The 23,591-nt window shown below is 35.5% G+C and overlaps 1 long non-coding RNA gene across 2 annotated transcripts in view; it reads right to left on the bottom strand.

The window, feature by feature from the left end:
* Positions 1-7,639: 7,639 nt before the first annotated feature.
* The window catches only part of LOC148164691 (uncharacterized), a 231,956-nt gene continuing 216,004 nt past the window's right edge, over positions 7,640-23,591 (bottom strand). For both annotated transcript variants that reach the window (XR_015767859.1, XR_015767860.1), the window contains 3 exons: positions 11,722-11,803; positions 8,451-8,576; positions 7,640-8,114 (listed from right to left, as the gene is read on the bottom strand). This is a non-coding gene — a long non-coding RNA (uncharacterized LOC148164691). The remainder of the gene's footprint in view (positions 8,115-8,450; positions 8,577-11,721; positions 11,804-23,591) is intronic.

Consider the following 23,591-nt stretch of genomic DNA (forward strand, 5'->3'; position numbering starts at 1 on the left):
TTTGTAGTTTTTACAATGTTATTTTAAAATTAATCACAAAATAAAATGTCACTGCATTAAAGTAAACAACTTGTTATTTTCTCTTAAAGAACCACAGAAAATAGCATTTTAACTTCAATTACATTGTTTGGTATAGTGATTCTAGTGTTTTATGCATTTTGTTTTTATACTGTGACTTAACAAAGTTGTTAGCATGTTAATATTTTGGTAAATTGTGATTTAATTTAATTTTATTATGTAGCTTATTTTATACAGTTGATGATTAATGCATTGCATATGAACCTGGTACGCGTTTGTTCATGATAAATTGGGAGTTTAAAAAACATTCAAGGTCACTTAAATCTGTTGTATAAACAGTATTCTTAAGATTTATTTTCTTGAAATTTTGACTGCTGCCAGTTAAAATGATTAAAAGCATAAAGCCGGGCTGTCTTTCTACCTATTCTGACATACACAGTAGTATAACTCTTTTCTTCAGTACACTGAAAGCTTTTGGTCCTCCACGCTACTTGCTTCACTTTGTGGAAATTTTCTGCTCTTGCACACAAGCCATAGTTACTCCCCAGTCCTGGCCTCTCCAATCCACAGGGAATTCCCATTGCCCGAAAGTTAGATGGAAAACACCAGTATACTTAAACAATGATTTGGCCAAAATGATTTTCAAAACAATAGATTTGGTAAATAGTTTTCAGGAATTAATGTTGCCAACCCAATACCCTTCAAAATATTAAAATACAATAATAATATCATCATCATCATCCCTGCCTAGGGGTATAACACCTAATAGTGAAACAGTCACTTCAGAAGAGTTTTGTTGTTGTTGTTTTTTAAACAATAGTGTCCTCTCTTTGCTCATCTCTCTTTCTCCTTATTCTCCAAAGCAAACCAGTTGTCTGTGGTTTACATTCCATCTTGTCAGTTCTTGACCAATGAATGTTAATCTATGGGGGAAGGCCTTTGTTTGATATGATTGCAACTGTGCAAATTGATACCAACTAGACAATAATTCTTGAGATGATAAACCATTTTCTGTTTTTTTGTTCTGTATATAGCTGCTTTCCTAACTCCTACGAGCTATTCCGTGTTTCCTTTTCTGTAAACTGATAAACATAGTAGTCCATTTTGAAGAGGCAGTATTTCTTCTGTGTGAATAAGAACCCATTAGCTTATGTAGATATAAGAATTTAAGTTTCTGCCATTTCCTATTCAATTCTGGCATAGATATTACTCAAACACTTAAAACATATATATTTTTTACAATCAAATCAAATATAACTACTGTTGTCAAACTGTGATGCTACCCCAGACATGTTCCTTTGTTTAAATCCCTTGGGATACTTTTACTTGACATCCTTTTCTGAAATTCTATATCATTATGCTTACAAGTACAAGACAATAAAACATCTAATAGACAAACTCTCTCATAACTAACATTTTTAGTGAACCAATAACCACATACTGAGAGCATTGGTTAATTTGTACAGATGCAGGATCTTTGAATTAATTGAATTAAATTAAATTCCATTGAATTAAAGCAGAAGTGTTCTAAGAGAGAATATGATCCACAGTTGATGTTCTTCAGTGAACTCTAGTCTGTGAAGCAGTTGTAGACATTCCAGTCTTTGGAAAATTTCATATTGATGAGAATAAGAGTAAACAAAGACATCATTTTTGTTGACTGAATATCAACTTTTTGTGAAGTTTTGTGAGGATTAGTAGTCTTCTCTTGATATACTCTTCATTTTATAGAAATGAATTCAGTTAGGCTTGAATTTAGGCTTTTTATACTGCATTCATTTCTGTATTTCATTATACAAATTCCAGAATTGTAGGCTGAATTCATTTCTGTATTTCATTATACAAATTCTAGAAACATGGATAGGATTGCTATCCTGTGAAATAAATCAGACTTCAAGCTTTCTTTATTAAAACCATGGCTTTTTAACTGAGTTGGGATGTCAATTTATACAGAATGTCATATATATCAGAGTTGGAAGAGACAGTGGTGTTTTTCTTTTAAGTTCTCCTGGAGGCCTTTCCAGATCCTCCAAAAGGGGACCTATTGGTTTTTTTTCAGGAGGTTTCGCCAAGCAGCTTTATTGTCCAGATCAGGATGAGAGCCCATAAAAACTTAATCTCCCTTTCCTTTATTTCCAAAAGTCTACCAAAAAGAAATAGGTTCAATGGTGCTTTGTAAATCAAAGCTATCCTTGAGGCTGCGATATCTAGAATGTTAATTTTCTATGATTTTTGTTCTATTTATCTGAAATCTACTCCTCCCTTATCCTTTTTCTGATGGCATTTTGAAGCATTAAATATATGCTATTCTGGGACACCTGGATGGCTCTTTGGCTAAGCGTCTGCCTTCAGCTCAGGTCATGATCCCAGGGTTCTGGGATGCAGTCCCAAGTCGGTCTCCTTGCTCAGCAGGGAGCCTGCTTCTCCCTCAGCCTGCCACTCCCCCTGCTTGTGCTCTCTCTCTCTGACAAATAAATAAAATCTTTAAAATAAATAAATGTTATTCCAAATTTGTAAGTTGTCCATATATTTCAAGCTACAAGTTGTGAGACTTACATTTCTCCCCAAACAAGTGATGAGTTATTTTTGTATTATCACTGGGCATCTGTTGGTCATTTCCTTCATAAATAATTTTGGAAAATTATCTTATTTATAACAACAGAAGTAATTCTCTCATACAAGCTTTATACAATATTGCATATATTTAAATAACTAGAAACTTTAGTCTCTTTGATGGAGGGAAAATTTTAAATATTGCTCAATATTATATGGGTAAAATAATTGAACTGTATTTTTACTTTTTCAATTACATGTTTACGCTGTATAGATACATAGTTAGAAGGAATAACAGACATTCTATGGCTTTGTCAGTAACACAGAATTTCATTTTATTTGTTTATTCTCTTATTTTTGTGTGTACCGATACTCCTTTCTGAGTCTTAACTTATTATTGAAAGATTCAAAAACTTACTGAATATTCATGCATAGAATTTGAGATCTTTCTTCCCTAGAGTTCAAGTTGAAAGACATTGTTGATATATGTCCACTGTGACATGATATGGCACTCTTTTGCCGTTATTTTTAATTAGATATAAAATATTAATCCATTTGAGTTTGTGTATAGAATGTATTTGGAGGAGGAGGAAACTTGAAGAGACATACTGTGACAGAATTTTAATTAATTTATTTTAAAGAGAAGTCACATTAACTTGAAGGGCAAAAAAGGTCGGTCTCTAATAGCCCCCTTTGTGGTCTAAAGGAGGGAATTCCCTGAGACTACAATATACAGAGAAAACTAAAATCCCTTTCTGGTTTGTTTCCTCTAACTAACCCAAAATAGATAAAACAACTTGTTTTCTCCTGGGTTTGAAAAGCAAGAAGTTGAACTTAGGACTCTTCTTCAAATTCTTCTTCAAATCATATAGTTCTGCAACTAGGGATACCACCTCTGCCGAGTTTCAGTGAAGAGAATGTAAAGCATCTTAAGAAATTATATTGTTGGCTGACCCCTGTCATGCAATTTCAGGTTCCCTTCTGAAAAGAGCTCTAATTCCTGGAATTTAAAGAATTTGTCAAGGCTTCTCTGCTGAGACTATTAGATGACTATTATTAAGGAAAAAGAGTGACTTCCACTAAATGGTATTTTAGAGATGTGATTATTTAGAATTCCATCTGGTCAATACCATTGACTTCTTAAATCATTGAGTAGCATCAAGAACATCTATTCACTTAGGCTATGCATATACTGTGAAGACTCTGTGTTCATGCATTTGTCAGTGAACGGTGATCCACATATTCTGATTTTTAAATGTTTTTTAGTTTCTTCAATTTGGTTATATCAGCTAAAATGGTGGGGAGTGGGGGGAAGAAGATGACAACTGACATGGGCAATTATCACTTGGTAAGTTCAGTGATGGTGGTATGTGGAAAGGCTGCTAGTACAGTCTGGAGAGAAGTGGGTCAGAGAAACCCAGATTCCAAGTGTTTCAGCATCGTTGGAATTTTCCCTCTTACTCCTTAGAAGTCATCTGACTCATCTGACCATCTGATCCTGTATGAAAAGGATAATAGCAGAAAGCTGATATTAAGATCGGTGATGGCCCTGTGCAATAGCCCAGGACCCTGCATCATAGGTAAATGTGGAAACAATATTATAGAATGTTACACTAGTTCATTAAAGAAAAATCAGCCTAAATTCTCCACTAGTAAAACTCTGAAGTGCTTCTGTATGCTTTATGGTTTAGAGATTCCCCAAATAATTCTGAATGGGAATTTTATGGAGATTCCCTACACATTACTGACTTGGTTTGTACTCTATTTGGTCATCATTCCCACTCCAGCCCCCCAATTAAATGCTGAAATTCTTTCTCTTTTCATAAAATCAAGTCAGTGCAGAGTTATATACACTATTAGCTTTCGATTGAATGTGCACGAGAAGGAAACCATAATTGCCATTTCATAAAGCAATGAATAGCTAAGAATCTATCTCTTTCTGTTCTTAAAAATAAGTGCTAAGAGCTTTGCATATCTTATCTCAATTGTAATAACTCTATTTGGTAATACTATTATGCTCCTTTTATAGAGAAAGAATCTGGTCCCAGAAAAGGAAGGATCTGAAGTCATCAGAAAGTAAGTCATACTGTATTTATGTATCCATGCTTTTAACTACTATGCTATGTTAGTTATACAAAATAGCCATACTTCCTAAAAACACTGGTAAAAACACTATGTTGGCATATGCTTCCAAGTTCTTAGCCTTACCATTTTTAGGTATTGAAACAATCGTAGAATGGCATATCTAAATATAAAAGAAATTGAAATCCCTATATTTACACAATATGACCTGCCATATTCCTCTGATATTCTGAACTTCACCAAAGGTTGTAGCTATCATTTGTCACTCAGTTCTCTCCTCAGTGTGGAACAACAGCAACAAAAAAATAAAACCAAAATCTCCATTCTTGGCACATTTTTTTCCAGTTAAGGGGCAAAATCTCTTCACAAGGTTTTCTTCGTGAGGGTACAGACCCAAAGGACAGCATCAGTCACAACTCTTTCATGTATTCAGCAGATATTTACTAACTAACTACTGGGCATGTGGTCAGTGCTTCCCTGGAAGAGTTACATAGAAGTTGAAATCTCAGTAATGAATAGGAGTTAACTAGATGAAGATGGGAAGAATGTAGGAAAAGGATAGGAACCATATTGAGAAAACTGAACATTTGAAGACATTTTAAAGACATAAAATTAGCTATGATGTAACTATGGTTTAGAATAAATCTGATATGCTTGTAAAATAAGATATCTAACTAAGAAAAAATGGGAAAGATGATGATGATAATAATAGCTCATATTCATCTGGAACCTACCATAGTAGGACACATTGTTTTTTTTTTTAGCATACTGCAATGTACTATCTCATATAATATTCATAACAACCCTAAGAGAGAAATATTATTAGTAGCCCAATTTTACAGATGAAATAATTTGGTCACGGTCACATAGTGAGTAAGTGGCAGAACTTAGAACCCAAGGTTTTTGATTCCAGAGCCCAAGTGACCTCTGCTGCCTGCAGATTATGATGGGCCTTTTAAGGCATAATAAGAATTTTAGTCGTTATCCTGTAGGCCAGGACTCTCCATGTATGCACCCCATCCCAGACCTACTGAATCAGAAACTCTGGGGCAGGTCCAGCAATCCATGATTCCACAAGTCCTGCAGGTGAATCTGATGCTCAGTAGCTTAAAAACCTTTAATATGGGCAATAAGAAATTCTGCAACATTTTTAAGCAAAGAAGTCATGATGTTTCCTGAAAGATGACCATTCTCTTATCTACATACTCAAAGGAGAAGTCATGCGGTTAGGTCTGATGGTTCTCTTTTTGGAGTGAAAGAAGACTCAAGGTTTCTCATTTTCTTCTGCACCTATAAAGGGTGATACCTACTCTCCTTCACTTAACACAGAATGAAGTAAATGTTACTAAAAGTGGCAGGACTAAAGAGTAATGCAGCCTTCTATTAGGGGGCCTTGACCTGACTGCTGAATTGAAAGAGATGAAAATATCCTTTGTGATCTTATTGCAAGAAAAATGCCACTCATCAGACAGTTGTGACTTAGATAAATTTTAGTCTTTTAGACTTGCTTAGTTTTATGAGCAAAAAGAGTGCACATATAATAGTTAGGATTCTTTCTCATTCCTTGACCAAAGGATATTTTTCACTAGAAATAGCTGCAGTAATAAAAATTAGACATATATTTTTCCAAAGTATATTCCATGCCTTTAGAGTTACATAAAATTTTCACTCCTCTAGAAAGGGGTCAAATCATAATATGAATACAAATCCAATAACCCTGCCTTTAGAAAGTCACATTCCATTTGAATTATAGGAGGATTACCACAGAATAGTAATTTTCATTTTGAAATTATTTTGTTTCTTTCAACTAAATTACATCCATTTCATTTAGTGAAGTCTTCTTCCCTTACCAGTTTTTATATTTTAATGCCCTCTAATCTGGTTTTCAAGGATTATACTTAGGGTACTACGATTTATTTACTGAAATGTCAATTAACCTAGAAACTAGAAATTGTGAAAAACTTTTAAAAAAACATCCATTTAAAAGTTGATTAAAAAATCACCAATATGAAAATGACTAATAATGTCTGTTCTCTTGAGGATAGAAACTAATAAATATTTGAAAAATTAATAGAGCAAATGACTAGTTTGCCCTTTAACTTGCCTTTGAAATAATCTTAAGGATAAAAAAAGGAGTTAATCTTATGCCTGTCCCCCTCCCAATTAGTGTAAATTAGGGTAAAGAAAACGAGATTCCCTAGGTATCAAATGGCCAGGATTTGACAAGTTTTGCTTTATTTTTAATTTATGGAAGAAGATGCAGGCTTTCAAACATATATACAATTTTATATTAATATGCTATGGCATTTCTTATGTAATGAGTCAAATACCTCTTTAAGCCAACCTAACAATTTAATGAACAAGATATTCATTCTTGTTAGCTGATGGATATAGGGAGAAGTGACCACTCAAGGGAAGTGGCCCCTTGCTTCCCTCTTCCTGGAATATTTCCCTCCCTCTCTCCTCCTATTTTCCTCACTTATTCTGACTAGCTCTTCATGACTCAACCTTAACACCACTGCCCCTTTTCCAAAATACAACCAGGATAGATTTTTGTAAGCTCCCATAGTTCTCTGTACTTCTTTGCTGCATTTATAATAATTACAATAAAAATAGTAAACATTAGTCTTTTCCAAAAGTGTAATCTCTAAAAATTTAATCCCATTAGGACAGGAAACATTTCTGACTTATTCCCTGTTGTATCTTCAGCAAGTACCAGAAGAAAGGAAGGAAGGCTCCTACAGGGTAATGGCTCCAATAGCGAAAAGAGAAACACAGACCAGTGTTCTAAGCTAAACCTTCATGTGATTAAATACCACTGCATTTGGCTACATGAATTCAAAACACTCTAGCTTAACCAACATCTCCATGTTTAGGTGATTATCATATGCTTATTAATGATGAGTGAAAGGAGACAAAGTTATCTGTCTGAATTCAAAGTGACTAAAATGTAATTTGGCAATCATCACAAGAATAAGGAAAATGCTGAAGAAGGACACATTGGGTATATTGACTCAGGAGCTCCAGAGAAAAATCACTTGACTGAGGGGGAAATGGCATAAATGATCTACACAATTAATGATCAAATATTTCCAAGTAGAGACCACTCTGACATGTGGCTCCTAAAGGAAGTATGTCAAAGAGAAATTGAAATGAGGATCATGAAGAACATGTCTATATAAGTGGTCCAGTTAACCGGCCTGTTGCTGCGTAGGTGTGCTGGAAGTTAACACTGCTTTCTACTTCTCATCGCTAAGAAATCAGCTCCTAGAAGCAGTTGTTAAAAGAGTCAACTTTTCAGGTGCTTGGGTGGCTCAGTCGTTAAGCGTCTGCCTTCAGCTCCGGTCATGATCCCACGGTCCTGGGATCAAGCCCCGCGTCTGGCTCCCTGCTCCGTGGGAAGCCTGCTTCTCCCTCTCCCACTCCCACTGCTTGTGTTCCCTCTCTCACGGTGTCTCTCTCTGTCAAATAAATAAATAAAATCTTTAAAAAAAAATTCAACCTTTCACTCAGAGTTAGTAGAAATCAACTTTTACTTCTCATTTATTCAACCACATTCCACAAATATTTATTTAGAACCTACTATGTGCCAGTGGTGTTCTAGATGCTCAGGATACTTCAGTAACAAAAAAGAAGCAGCAAATGTGAAACACCACTCTGGGCTGACAGTAACTACTAAATATAGAATAAATACTAAAGGATAGTAACTATTAAAATGTATAAAATGTGATCCTTATTCTTGAAAAGTTCACAATCTTGAATGAGGGAGGTTGATACACATAAAAATGGTGACCTACCATATGAGTAGTACATGATGAGTATCAATTGTCCGGTGCAGTGATCCAAACATTTTAGATGTTGAATACATATGTCAGAGAAGAGACCACTTTGACCTTGGGGGCCATGGAAAGCTTCATGAGGAACTGTCTTGAGTGGGCCTCCCAGCCAAGTTTAGAAAAGCAGACAAGGGGAGGAAAGGGAAAGGTGAATGCTCTCCAAAATCTCATGTACAAAAACTGTCTTGAAAATCATGTACTGTCTACATTGAACAATTGAGCACCTGCTGTGAGCTGGATATTATAATATGCTTGGCAGAGTGTACAATAAAATTTCACCCTCAAAAATTTATGGACCAGTGAGGAAGTTGTAAAAATGTGCATTAGTCACTAAAATACAAAGTAGAAAGTTCTAAGAGTCATAAATAAGAAAGGTGCTGATAAAGTCTTATGACATTTTAGAGGAGGGAGACATTCACTAACAGCTGGTTATCAGACAAGGCTTCATGGAAAACAGGTGGCATTCAGTGGGACCTTACGAAATATGAATGCATGAAGGAGAAAGTGATGTAATGGCAGACTCAGGAAAGAAGCCTGATAAACAAGTGGGAAAGCTTAGAAAGTGGGAGGGTCATTTCAAAGCTTACTGAAATAGTCGAGGTCGGGTAGTCTAGGTAAAGACATGGATATTTATTGATTGATGACTTTAAGTTATAATTGGCCACATCTACTTTCTAGCTCTTCTACCATCTCTTATAAATTATTTTTTATATTGTTTGAACCACCAAACCATAATATAACATGAAGTTTTCCTCACTCTTCAACATTAAGCATTTACATCCTATTAGTTTTCTTGCTTTAGTTTTTGAATCTTCAGATACTTTCAATCCCACATTTCATCATCAGATTTGATTAGTCTTCACAATGTTTCACATTATTTTTATTATTACAACCTGATTTTTACATGCATTTCCTTAAATGACCACTAGGTCAATGCTTATTTTTATCTATTTTATCTTGTTTATCTCTGCATTAGCTATCTTCCCCACTCCACTGACTTAGTATGTTATGTATGTATTTCTAATGATTTATTTTATAACTGTACTGTATTGGTGAGTGATTACATTATTATCAGAATAATAGAATTGTATTCCAACTATCTCATGTTCTTTTTCTGACAGTGGCACTAAAGAGAATTGTATGAAGTTCCTGATTTTTTTCTCTAAGGTCAACTTCAGAAAGTTAAGGATGTACTTGAAATAGTATAGTTTCCCACAATATATTTTCCCTATGAAAGGGTCTGGATGTATGCTACATGAATAGTGGTATGAGGATGACCTTGGCCATGTGTGAAGGCAGTGATATTTTGGCAGTGCACTAAAGCCTTTACTAGTCTCAGAATAAATTATGTCCCGATCTGTTTATGTCCACAGTGATAGGATATCTGATACCTAGAGCCAAAGGAAGAGGGACTGAGTATGGGCAGAGCAGAGGTTTGGAGGAGGGTGCCCTCTGCCTCCTCAAGGGACCCCCACTATGCGCAAAAGCCCTAGAAAAGCTAAGAGAAGAATGAGTGGGAGGAAAGCCTAGGTTTCTCCACTTCTTCCTGTCTATTCATTCTTTAATTAATAAAAAGCATGCGTTAATTACCTACTTTGTGCTGGGGACACAGTATGAGTTAAACTTCTGCCATGAACTTTGACTGCTTTCAGTTTATCATCCAGTAGGGGTGACAAATATGAAATGAATCATTGAGTTATCACATCATTACAATTGTGACAAATGCTTCAAGGTGAAAGTGCAGAGTGCTCTGAAGGATGGCTAGAGTGTTGCACTGTGGAAGCATCCATCCCCAGAACAGAAGAAAAGAGAGCTAATTGTGTTTGAAGCATAACACTTACTATCAGAATAAATGATAAAATTCTCTGTTCTTGGGGCAACGGTGGTATAGATGATATCACAACAATGGCAACACATTTAGAAAACTTCGGCCACGTGATAAATTATGCATAAAATTTTGTTATTGTAAAAATGACAAGGAATCTCTGGAACACCCCTTCATCTTTTAATAATACATATTCCTCATAAAAACAAGGAAATCTCAACTGAAATCTTATGCACCTGTATGGCTAGTCAATTATTCACAAAGCATCATGGATCTGATATATAATTTCTCTACCTAATTCTGTTAGACAGTCAATTTGTAATGCTAAACAAAATGTGCACAGGAACCTTAAATACAGCATTTCAGATATTCTCTGAACATTCATTTATTTGTTTACTGTGGGATATTTACTAAAATCAGATGTGCACACCCATCATCTGAGCACATGTCCATCTGTCATCTAAAATTGCCAATAAATATATTGCTTAAATAGTAGCAGTAAAGAATAGAGACTCTCATAATGAGAGAACTAAGAGTAGATCATATAAATGATCACAGAACCACACAAAGATAACTACCAGACAAGCCACAAAAATATATAATAACACGAATAGCCCTTGACAATTTTTTCATATGCTCTATTTCTAAGGATACTTTTTTTTTCATTTCTAAGGATTCTTGAGGTAATTTTTATTGTATAAATTCTTTCCAAAAAATGAGAAAAAGAGGAGTTAGTAAATGTACCCCTCTGGAATTAACTGAATCCTGGAAAACAAAACCCAGATTTTATGAGCCCCTCTCTCTCATCTCTTGAAAGTGGAGGCTACTTTTGTCTTTACACAATATATTCATTAGGATTCTTTAGTTGCATTTACTAAAAAGCTGAATCTGGATATATTACTCTTGCTGGCATTTTTGAATTCCAAGCATCTCTAGCTGATATTCCTTTCCTGGGTTATAGTGTGCTTGTGACTTAGAAAGGAAAGTCCTCTTGCCTGAATGAAATTCTCTGGGATGGTAAATGTAGAAGGAGCAGATTTTGAAAGTTCCCTGTTCTTGCTAAACCTGCCATTACAATCATAAAATAAGAAAACAAAACAAAAAAAGGAATAAGAAACCCTTTCTCAAAAGCATCTGCCATCCAGGGAAACTCCAGACAGAAGTAAATGTGCTTCTGGCTTTGCATTGTAGGAAAAATAAACCAAAGGAGCAAATAATTCATCTTCCATTAAAATAAAAGTATTCCTGTTTTACAAAACTCCTTCTATTGTCACCAAAAATTACAGTAATATATAACATATGTACAGTGCTTTTCAGACTATAAAGATTTCAACTACTGTATATTATGCTAGTTCTTTTCTGAGAGGGCTGGAGTTGGTCATGTACCCACCCTACATGTGTACCCACCTTTCAAGTTGTTAGAGCATGAATCCTCATATTTTTTTGTAGGAGAAAAGGCTTCTGAACCGATGGATTGGAACTGATGAGACTAAAAAAGAATTAAGCTAAATAATTAGTTATGTAACCAAAAAAAGTAGGTTAAAGCCTACTTTAAAGTCATAAAAAAACCATACACATATATTTTAACATATTAATTTAAGTTAAGAAATACACCCACTCATTTGCCAAAGTTCAAATGTAGGGCCAAGATTATTTCTTTGGTATGGGGCTACTACCTGGAGCCCTGAGTTGATTGTTTGCCCAAACAAATCCAGATACATCTTCAAGTACTATTTTGCTTTGTTTGTTTTGCATATGTTTTGTTTGTGTATTTGTGAAATAAGAACTTAAAGACACAGATGAACAATTTAAAGCAGAATCTATCTAAGTTTTTCCGCAATCTTTTCTGTTTTCTCACCTGTACTTAATTTGATAGCAATGCTAAATAAATTTTTAAAACTTTCCAAAGCATTAAATTTAGTGTTCATGGAAATAAAAACTCTTTACATTTTGTTTATTTAATATTTAATTAAATGTTATAGTTACAAAATGAAAAACAAGTGGCATAAACAAGTTCAAGAATCAACACAAATGATTCATGTTAAGAATAAAGGGGTATGTGCTTATCCTTAAGAAGAGCCTATTTTGAAAGATCATATGATCCAATAATTCTATGAGTATTTACCTAAACAAAAACACTAGTTCAAAAAAATATACATGCACCCCTATATTTATCGCAGCATTATCTACAATAGCCAAGATGTGGAAGCAACCCAAATGTCCATCTATAGTAAATGGATAAAGAAGATGTGGTACACACACACACACACACACACACACACACACACACACACACACAATGGAATATTATTCAGCCACAAAAAAGTGAAGTCTTGTCATTTGTGACAACATGAATGGACCTAGTGGATAGTATGCAAAGTCACATAATTCAGAGAGACAAAGACAAATACCACATGATTTCACTTATATGTAGAATCTAAAAAACAAAACAAAAAGAAATAGACTAAAAAATACAGAGAACAAACTGATGGTTGTCAGAAGATAGGTGGGTGAGGGATGGGCAAAATAGGTGAAAGGGATTAAGAAGGACCAACTTATAGTTTTAAAATAATTAAGTCAGGGGAAATCGGAGGGGGAGACGAACATGAGAGACTATGGACTCTGAGGAACAAACTGAGGGTTCTAGAGGGGAGGGGGTAGGGGGATGGGTTAGCCTGGTGATGGGTATTAAAGAGGGCACGTACTGCATGGAGCACTGGGTGTTATACACAACAAATGAATCATGGAACACAACATCAAAAACTAATGATGTAATGTATGGTGACTAACATAATAAAAAAAATAAAAATAAGTCACAGAGATGAAAAGTACAGCATACAGAATATAGTCAATAATGTTATAACAAGGTTGTATGATGACAGATGGTGACTAGTGGTAAGCATTGAGTAATGAATAGAATTGTTGAATCAATATGTTGTACACCTAAAAAGAATAGAATATTGTATGTTGTATTTTATTATACTTTAGTAATAAGTATTTTTTAAGAGTCTATTTTCACAAGTATCTGGGTGCACAGGACAGAAGGAACAGACAGCCAGTCTAGCAAGTTGGTCAAGTAGGGGGTATACTGAGAGAACAACCATGGTAATTGTTATATCCAGGTACTTCTCAAGAGTTATTATGGTACATAAATTATAATTAAATTTATTTAAAATCATTTGATATTTCTGGGGTGCCTTGGTGGGTCTGCCTTCAGCTCAGGTCATGATCTCAGGGTCCTAGGATCCAGCCCCACATCAGGTTCCCTGCTCAGCTGGGAGTCTGCTTCTCCTCTCCCTCTACCCCTCCTCCCTGCTCATGCTCTCTCTGTCTCTCAGTCTCTCTCAAATAAATAAATAAATAAAATCTTAAAAAAAATGAGACTGGATTAAGGGAACTTAGAGAGATCATCATGTGTAATAACATTTGCATTAGGGATCCCAGAATAAAAGAGAGGAAAAGGGGCAGAAAATTTATTTGAAGAAATAATAGCTGGGAAAAAAAAGAAACAATAGCTGAAAACTTCCCTAAATCTGGAGAAGGAGACATCCAGATCCAGGAGATACAGAGAGCCCCCAAAAAATCAATCTGAGGAGATCCACATCAAGACACATAATAATTAAAATGGCAACAATTAGTGATAGAGAATTTTATTATTATTTTTTAATGTTTTATTTATTTATTCATGAGAGTCAGAGAGAGAGAGGCAGAGGCAGAGGGAGAAGCAGGCCCCCTGCTCAGCAGGAAACCTGATGCGGGACTCGATCCCAGGACCCCGGGATCATGACCCGAGCTGAAGGCAGACACCTAAACATCTGAGCCACCCAGGTGCCCCAGTGATAGAGAATTTTAAAAGCAGAAGGAGAAAAGAAAACAATTATATACAAAGGAAACCCCATAAGGCTATCAGCTGATTTTTCAGCAGAAACTTTATGGGCCAGAAGGGAGTGACATAATATATTCAAAGTGCTGAAAGGAAAAAAAAAACCCTGCAACCAAGGATACTCTACCTAGCAAGGCTATCATTCAGAATAGAAGGAGCGATAAAGCATTTCCTATACAAACAAAAGTTAAAGGAGTTCATCACCACTTAACCGGCCTTACAAGAAATGTTAAAGGGAATTCTTTGAGTGGAAAAAAAGGCTATAATCAGGAGTAAGAAAATTAGGAAAGGAAAAAACTTCACAGACAAATATAAACATCATAAAAGTAGATTAATCACTTATAAAACCAGTACAGAGGTTAAAGAAAAAGCAGTAAAAGCAATTATATCTATAAAAATCAGTCAAGGGATTCATAAAGTAAAAGGATATAAAGTATGACATCATACACATAAATTGTATGTGAGTGAGAGTAAAAATTTAGTGCTTTTAAAGTGGGTTCTAAGAGTCCACTTAACTTGATGAGCACTGAGAAATGTATAGAATTATTGAATCATTATATTGTACAACTGAAACTAACAACACTGTATGTTAAGTATACTTGAAAAAAATTAGTGTGAAATATTTGCTAAGGGGCACCTGGGTGGCTCAGTCGGTTAAGCATCTGCCTTGGGCACAAGTCCTTATCCCAGGGTCCTGGGGTGGAGCCCGAATCAGGCTCTCTGCTCAGCAGGGAACCTACTACTCCCTCTCCCTCTGCCTGCCACTCTGCTTACTTGTACCCATTCTCTGTCATATAAATAAAATCTTAAAATATTTCTTAAAAAATTCATTCTTTTACCGAAACAAGCAAAACCCCCAAAACCCAAAAGTACAAAAAAACCAATCAAACAAACCCACATACCTATGAAACAACAAGATATAATGATTATACAATAATAAACATCTGTTATGTATCTGTGAAGTTCAGCTTATCTACACTGGATTCACTCATGTGTTTGAATGTAATTTGGGGGCAGACTAATCCAGGCTGGTCTTGGCTGGGTCAATTCAGCCCTGCTTCCTGTGTCTCTTGTACTTAACTGTGGCACCAACAGGAGGCTAGTCTGGGCCTGCTGTTTTATGGCACTGGCCGAAGCACAAGAGAGTAAATCCAATCTTTCAAGTCCTTCTTCAAGTCTCTGTTGGCATAGCATTTACTGATATCCCATTTGGCCAAAGCCAGTCACATGCCTGAACTCAGAATCAAGAGCCAAGGAAAATACTTCACTTCTTGATAGGAAAACTGCAAAACTACATAGAAAAGGGTGTGGATACAAGGAAGGGAAGAAGATTCAGGGTAATTAACTCCATCTATTATAGTAATATAAACAAGGAAGCAAAAGCTTGGGATCCAGTAAGAAACTTTGAGGAGTATCAGGATCACGAAAATCAAGTTTTTTACTTTATTTTGTAGCCTACTTTAGCATAATTCTAGTGACTGATTTTTAAACTTTAGCAGCAAGTCAATATGCTTGCTTAAACCTTACTAAGTTGGTCAAATTTAAGCTCTATCTGAAGGATCAGCAATTCTCCATAAACCCTTGAATCTAAGTTTGCTCAACATTAGAAAAACATCAAGTAGCAAGAGTTTTAATAGCATGGGATAAGAGCTTTGGGGAAAAAAAGTGTCTTAATGCTATTTTAAAGCTACTAGGTATTAGAACACCACAAGGAGGATGCTCTGAGTTATGTTTCCACTCTTCATTAAGATGCTTTGTGTAATTAGTAGTGTTTCTATCAGAATAAATAGTAATTTGGAATTCATCCAAATTGAAAGCCCAAATGAAATAGGAACATTAGTGATGAGTAGAATGTTAAAACAGTCAAACTTCGCTAGGGTAGATATGTCTGTGTGAGTCGGAGCAGTTTAAATCAAATCTGTAGAATCCATGTGGAGTAACGCAGAATAAATAGGAAGTTTGTGGGAGGAGGAACCAGGAACCCACACAGACTTCTAGCCAAAAGGGAAATTCACTTCTAGTTTTCTGAAAACTCTAAAAATCAGACTAAATTCTATACGTGCCATTGTGAAATCTGCATTGGCATCTTAAAAAATAAAACAGCAAATATAGTAAAATAAGTCATTATTCATCTTTTGTTACTTAGTAACTTATAATTCCAATAAGGGTGGATGCTACAAAATGGAAAGAGTAACTTCTTCATATAATATTATAATACTAGGACTATAAATATAATCTTCTACAGGGAACATTGTGAAAGCATTTCCAATATCACTTACCAGGAGTATTCAAGAAAAAAGACTAGGCCACATCATCTTGTTCTATGTTACTATGCCACCAGCATCACCTTGTTTCAGTGTCTGTTGGCTATATAACAATGATTTGGCAGGCCCATACACAGCCACATTGCATCTAGGTAATGATGACTAGTCTGTGATTTTCAAAAGTACTTATCATGCCTGAGAGAGTCAACATGGCAGTTCTGGCCTATGCCTACCATAGAAGCAAATAATCATGAGCTTGAGATAATATAGGTAAGTGTAGATATTAAGACCTTCTTATCTCCTACAAAACAGAGAAGATTCTGATGTAGTGGGGAGAGCTCTGACCTACAAAAAACCCAAAAAACAAAACAAAACACAAAAAGCTCTTATGCAAAAATTAAGCTCTAGGATTACCTCATACCATGTGTAAAACAACTAAAATTATAACATTTCTAGGAGAAAATACAGATACACTCTTTATGACTTTGGTTAACCAAAGATTTCTTAGATCGGGTAACAAATTGGACTTCATGAAAATTTAAAACTACTATTAAAAAGACACTGTCAGGAAAAGAGACAAGCCACAGTCTGTTAGCAAAACATCTACCTCTTAAAGGAATTTATTCCAGATATATAAAGAATTTTTACAACTCAATAAAGAGAAACACCACAGTTTTTTTTAAAAATTTGACAAAAGATTTTAACAGACACTTCACAAAAAAATACAGGTGGCAAAATAAACCATGTAAGATTTGTCAACATCATTAAGATGTTGCTAGTTAAAAGCACAATGAGAAACTACCTCACATCTACTATATTAGCTAAAATTAATAAACTGGAAATGCCAAGTGTTGGCAAGGATGCAGATTAACCAAACACTTACACATTGTGGTGGGCATTCAAGATGATATGGCAACTTTAGAAAACAGTTTAGCAATTTCTTGTAGAGGTCAATATATACCTACTATATAACCAAGCAATTCCATTTCTGCATGTTTATTAAAAATAAAAGAAAACATTTCTCCATACAAAGACCTGTGTGAGAATGTTCATAACACTTTCTTTCATAATAGCCCCAAATAACCCAGATGTATATTAATTGGTAAAGAGGTAAATTGTAGTACTTTTGTAAAATGTAATATTAGCACTAGGAAGAACAAACTACGTCTACATGCACTAACACAGATGAATCTCACAATCATTACGTTCAGTGACAAGCTAGTCACAAAAGGCTACATTCTTTAAGATTTCACTTGTATGATGATCTTGGGATAGAGAAGAAATCAGATATTGCTACTGGTGGGGAGGGGTAAGGGGGCTGACTAAAAAGGACCATGAGAGCACTTTATAGGATGATGGGAAATGTTACATATTTCACTTGTGGTGGTAGTCACATAACTGTTTATGTTTGCCAAAACTTATCAAACCATAAAACTGAACGTGAGAATTTTATTGTATATAAATTAATCTTAATAAATCTGATCTTAAAAGAATAAAAGAAAGAAAGAAACAATGGCAGTTTCAACCAGGACAAGAGAGGAAATGGGAAGGAGTGAAGGAGTGGATGGACGGCTGATGAAGATGGTGCCATAGGAGGCTCCTGAACTCCCTTCCTCTCCATGGACATACCAAATGTATAGCTGCACACAGAGCAGTTACCTATGAGGAAAATTCAGAGACTAGCTGAGCAACTCCTGCATGTCAGGTGAATGGGAAAATACCCACATTGAAATGTGAAGGAAAGAATGGCCCACTCTTGCCATAAACCCCCAACCCAAATATAGTACCATACAATTGGGAGAGAACTCCCAATGGCCTGCTTCTCCTGAGGAGCAAAGCGTTTGGATTTAACTCTTAGTGCCTCCAACTTTTAAGATTTCCATCAGAGGGATGGGTTCCCAAAACCCTAGCTCTGAAAACCAACAAGGCTTTCATCCATAAGACCCACAAAACTTTAGCAAACAAAGGAGCAGTTGTTTATAGGCATGTAAGCCCTCACTATGGCTGTTCTCCCAGGGCCCAACACAGAGGAAATAGAACAATCACCCATCTCCCAGGCTTATCGTGAAAGGGGCCCAGGTGCATAATTTGAAAGCTGCTACCTGCTTCTAATTTAGTACACATCTAGGAACTGGCTATGATTCTCCCATGAAACCAGGGAAGCTGGTGGACACCTCCCTCTTCACCTACCTGTAGCCTGCTCCAAGTCCATCACTATCTGCCTAAAAAAAAACTTGTATACACAAGTTTTCACCCCAGATTTTGCAGCTACTATCCAAAAGACAGGTCCCCAAATCACCTGGTTCTTTTAGCCAATGGGGCTTCCATACACAAGTTCCACATATAGGGTAAGCAAGGTTGTCAGCATTGGTCTTGGCAATTATTTTTTGGATATAACACCAAAAGCAAAGGCAACAAAAGCAAAAACAAACAAGTGGGACTACATCAAACTAAAAAGTTTCTGCTCATGAAAGGAAACCATCAACAAAATAAAAAGGCAACTTACAGAGTGGAAGAAAATATTTGGAAACCACATATCCAATAAGGAATCAATATCCAGAATATACAATAAACTTACACAACTCAATAGCAAAAAACCCACAAATAACTCAATTAAAAATGGTCAAAGAGCCTGAAGAGACATTTTTCCAAAGAAGACATACAAATAACCAAAAGGTACATTTTGAAAAGGTGTCCAACAACACTAATCATGAGGGAAATGCAAATCAAAACCACAATGAGATATCATTTCATACCTATTAGGATGGCCATTATAAAAATGATAAGAGATAACAGATGTTCTCAAGGATGTGGAGAAAAAGGAACCCTTGTACACTGTTGGTGGGAATGTAAACTAGTACAACCACAATGGGAAACAGTATGGAGATTCCTCAAGAAATTAAAAACAGAACTATTATATAATCCATCCATCCCATTTCTGGGTAAATATCCAAAGGAAACCATTATCTCAAAGAGATATGAACTCCCATGTTCAATGCAGCATTATATACAATAGTCAAGGTATGGAAACAATTCCAGTGTTCATCAGCAGATAAATGGATATGGCAAATGTGGTACATGTATAAAATGAGAATTAATCAGGCTGAAAAAAAAAATTCCACCATTTGTGACAACATGGATGGACCTGGAAGGCATTACGCTAAGTGAAATAAGCCAGAGAGAGAAAGACAAATACTGAACGGTTTCACTTAAATGTGGAATCTTAAACAAACAAACCAACCAACCACACACACATTAAAAAGTGAAAAAAGGAACCCATAAAATCAGAGAGTAGAAAAGTGGTTGCCAGGGTGTCAGGGCCTGGGCCGGGGGGTAGTGGGGGAACAGGGAGAGGTTGGTAAAAGGCTAGAGATTTCAGGATAGGAGTCAAGAAAGTTTATATTATGCAAATTCCAAGGAAACTGAGGACCTGGAAGGGCAGGTAATAGTGGGTTGTGAGAATATAGGAGGGAGGAACATTCTATGCAAAGTGCAGTTTGTTTGAAAACCCAGACATAAATGGTGCCACAGAGCATTCCCAGCATCACCACTGTTGAAGATGGCTTGAGCACATGGAATTGCAAAGGGTGAAGCTGGAGAGGCAAATAGGGTTCAGGTTAGGTTGGACTTTGTAAAGCATCCTAGGAATTTTAAGCTTTATCTTTGGAATGATGGGAAGTCATAGAAGGATTTTAAACTGGGAATGATCCATTCTAATTTGTGCTTCAGGAAAACTTCATTGGTTTCAGTATGGAGGACTATAGAAAGTAGTGGCAAAATTAATGGAAGGGACCAATAGTCATAGTGCAGTGGGATGGAGAAAAGTGAAGGATTCCACAAACTCTTGTGAACATATAAAATCCAGGGATTGATTGGACATGAACCTTAAAAGAGTGGTAATAGTCGAGAATTATGCCCATATTTCTGACTTAGGCAACTTGGTGGATGATAATTCCAATTATTAAAGCTAAGAAATATTGGAGAGGGAGCATGTTGGAAGGGAAGATGATGGGATACATTTTATTATTGCTATTATTATTATTTGGTCATGCTATAAAAATACTAGTAATATGATATATCTAGGCCTTTTTTTTAAAGGTCAATGTTTCTGATCTTCAGAACTGTAATTATTATAATGCTAAAAACCTTTAAGCTTCTTGCTTTACAAATTATTTTCTTCCTAAGTCTACTGGCACATTTTTACTATCAGAAATGGATACCAAGGACATTGGAAGCAAAAGCTGCTAATTGCAAAAATGGTGGTTAAAGACTTATTTTCTTCCTCCTCCTTTTTGTGCTCATGAAAGAAATCAGCCACACATCTGAGTTTTAGGCAGAATCAAGTTTTATCTTCTTATAAAGTTGCCCTCTTTTTTCATTATCCAACTTTAATATGACTTTATTTCCTTTCTACATAGCTTTGTGATTATAATTATCTGTTCATATTATTTTCTGTTATTTAGTACCACACCTCCTTCTGTCTTGAAGACAGAGATTCTGCTTAGTTATTTGGAAGTACCGAAGTACCTTGGAAAAGCCTATGAACTATGCATTTAGTCAATAATTGTCAAATTACTAAAAAGTCTGTATCCTGAACTTGCTCATCTAATAATTCAGTTTCAAAAGTCATTCTATTTTTTAATACCTTTTGTCAAAGCCTTCATCAATATTATTAGAACAGATGATGAAGTCTTACTCTAGATAATGCGGGGGTGGTTGGTGGGGAGGTGTGAAATGGGTGAAGGAGGTGAAAAGGTACAAACTTCCAGTTATAAAATAAATAAGTCATGGGCATGTAATGTATAGCATGTTAAAAAAGTAATAAAAAAGAGTTACATAAAATTCTTTCATAAAAAATAAAAATCTTTAATCTGTTTGACATTATTCCCTTTATTTTAAAAATATTTATTTAACCTTAGTACTTATAAAAATTTATGAGAAAAGATAATTTATCCTCCAAAATGTTTAGTCATCCAGGCATTAGAACACTTAAGCTAAAGTTGCCTAGGGTGTGAATGAACGAGTGCCTTTTCTGAGTGGTGAGACCACAGTAGTTGCAAAAGTACCACCAAACACATAAACCGTGAAAACCAGAATGTATGGCTTTCCTCAACTGTCACAGATTGGTTGTAAACAGTTAATGTGCTTAGGTGAATCCACAAATGATGTTACCAGAACTATACAAGAATGTTGTGATCAGAACTTGAATTGTGGTTTGAAACTGGCTGTAAATGTGACTTGTGGTATAGTTCAAACTGATTCATTTTAGGTTCACTTCTCTTGCACACTTTCCTGATAACTGAAGATTCTTGGTGTTTTTTCCTTCTTTTTCTTTTTAATTTATGCTATCTGATTAAGAAAACAGTGCTTTGTGATTTGGGTTCCAGTAAAGGATTTAGTCTATTAATGTATATGCTATTTGAAAAAAAGACCATATCCTCTATACCAAATGAAAGCTCTAAAAAACAAAAGAGAGGAAACTGAAAATATGTGTTTACCTTGAGTCACTACTGAATCTGATATAGCACAGGGAATGGTTATAGTATGAGCAAAAACATTAATGTTATCTGATCAAGGCTCACCTGGCAGCAAGGCAGAGTTCTTTACTCATGGAGGAATTCATCATCGCGTTTGGGTAAAAAATAACATACATTCTAGAACTACTATCTATCAGTGTTTGTTTTAGAAGGGTAAGATAATCTAGGAACTAAGAACCTATAGGCAAAATTTGTTATAAAATGTCAAATAAACACCCTGCTTATTTGAAAGCATCTTTTTTTCAATATCATACAATTTTATCTTTAGCTTGTATGCCTTTGAGTAGAAAATAACAAGTATCACTTGACCATATAATAGCAATTATGAACATGGTCAGTGGGTATATGTACTTCTCCCCTAGGGTACATACATATATGAAGAGAATACCAGAGCAAAACTTAAGTCATGCCTTGAATCTCTAATAATTCCAAATTTGGTCCTATTCCAAAGCCTACAGGTCTTCTTTTATAAAAACCAAGTGGCTTACAAACATTTCATATATTGGGCTTTTCATAAAACGGGACGCATCCACTAGTAAGTTTTCTGTATTTGAGAAATTATGTATTATAAACATGTGATTCAAGAGAGCTAGCCAACAAATAAGTCAGAAATAAATTCCTTTCCTTTTAAATTTCACAGAAGCAGGTGGGCTATGAAGTCAACCAGGGAGGGACAAAGAACTGGCTTATTTTCTCCTCAGTGGCAACCCTCAACAAAAGTAAGAAGGGCAGGCATAGGAGATTTACTACTTTGTGAAATAAATTTGGTATTTATCTACATCTGGTTTGGTTCTCTATGAAGTAGAGAACCTATATCAATTATTTTCCCATGCTGTCAATTATTCTCTGACAAGTAAAAATCCAGATTTCTGAATATATGAAGTTTTGAAATGGCTCTGTACCCAGAAAAATGAATTATTTGGTATTTAAGTGAACACTGAAAATATAAAAACATTTACCTGATGATTATAGGAACAAGAGCTAATTGACAGTTTACCAATTCTTTTATCCCACATGATTGTCATATCTGAATATACCAGACAGTTAATGCAAAAAGAATGAATTTCTGGATAAGTTGTTATAAGTGAAGAAGACAAGAGAAAGAGTGAAAAGAAGGAGACAATGAAAGCCACACATTAGGGCAGCTGTGCGATCTGAGGAACTCCGCCACTACTTCGTGTCTGATTCAACATCTCCTTAAGGTACAAAGAACCATTACCACGAATGTGATTGTGCCCTTATAAAAAAAGTCCACTCTAGAACCTATATGTATGTGATAGCAAAGAAAAGGCAAACATTTCAGCAGGTGAAGAGTGACAGAGCATCAGATCTCAAAACTCAGCCACTCAGTCTCAAGAGATCTGGAGAGTCTACATTTAACTGTAACTTGACTTTAACTGGGTTCATTTTGTATCTTTGAAACTCTTTGTTCAATTAAAATCTTTTACAAAATATAGTATCTGAAGCAAGCAAAAATGGAACTCCTTTGGTTTCAGGTGAGGAGGTGGGATTGGCGGCCTCCAATCCTATCCACCAGCAGCCTCTTTCCCTCCTTTCCTATGTGGTAGCTCTCCAGGGTAATTCTGTGGCATT

This window comes from Eumetopias jubatus, unplaced genomic scaffold, assembly GCF_037043125.1.
Source record: "Eumetopias jubatus isolate StellerSeaLion01/CBP00866 unplaced genomic scaffold, mEumJub1_p1.0 scaffold_3, whole genome shotgun sequence".
Lineage (NCBI taxonomy): Eukaryota > Metazoa > Chordata > Mammalia > Carnivora > Otariidae > Eumetopias > Eumetopias jubatus.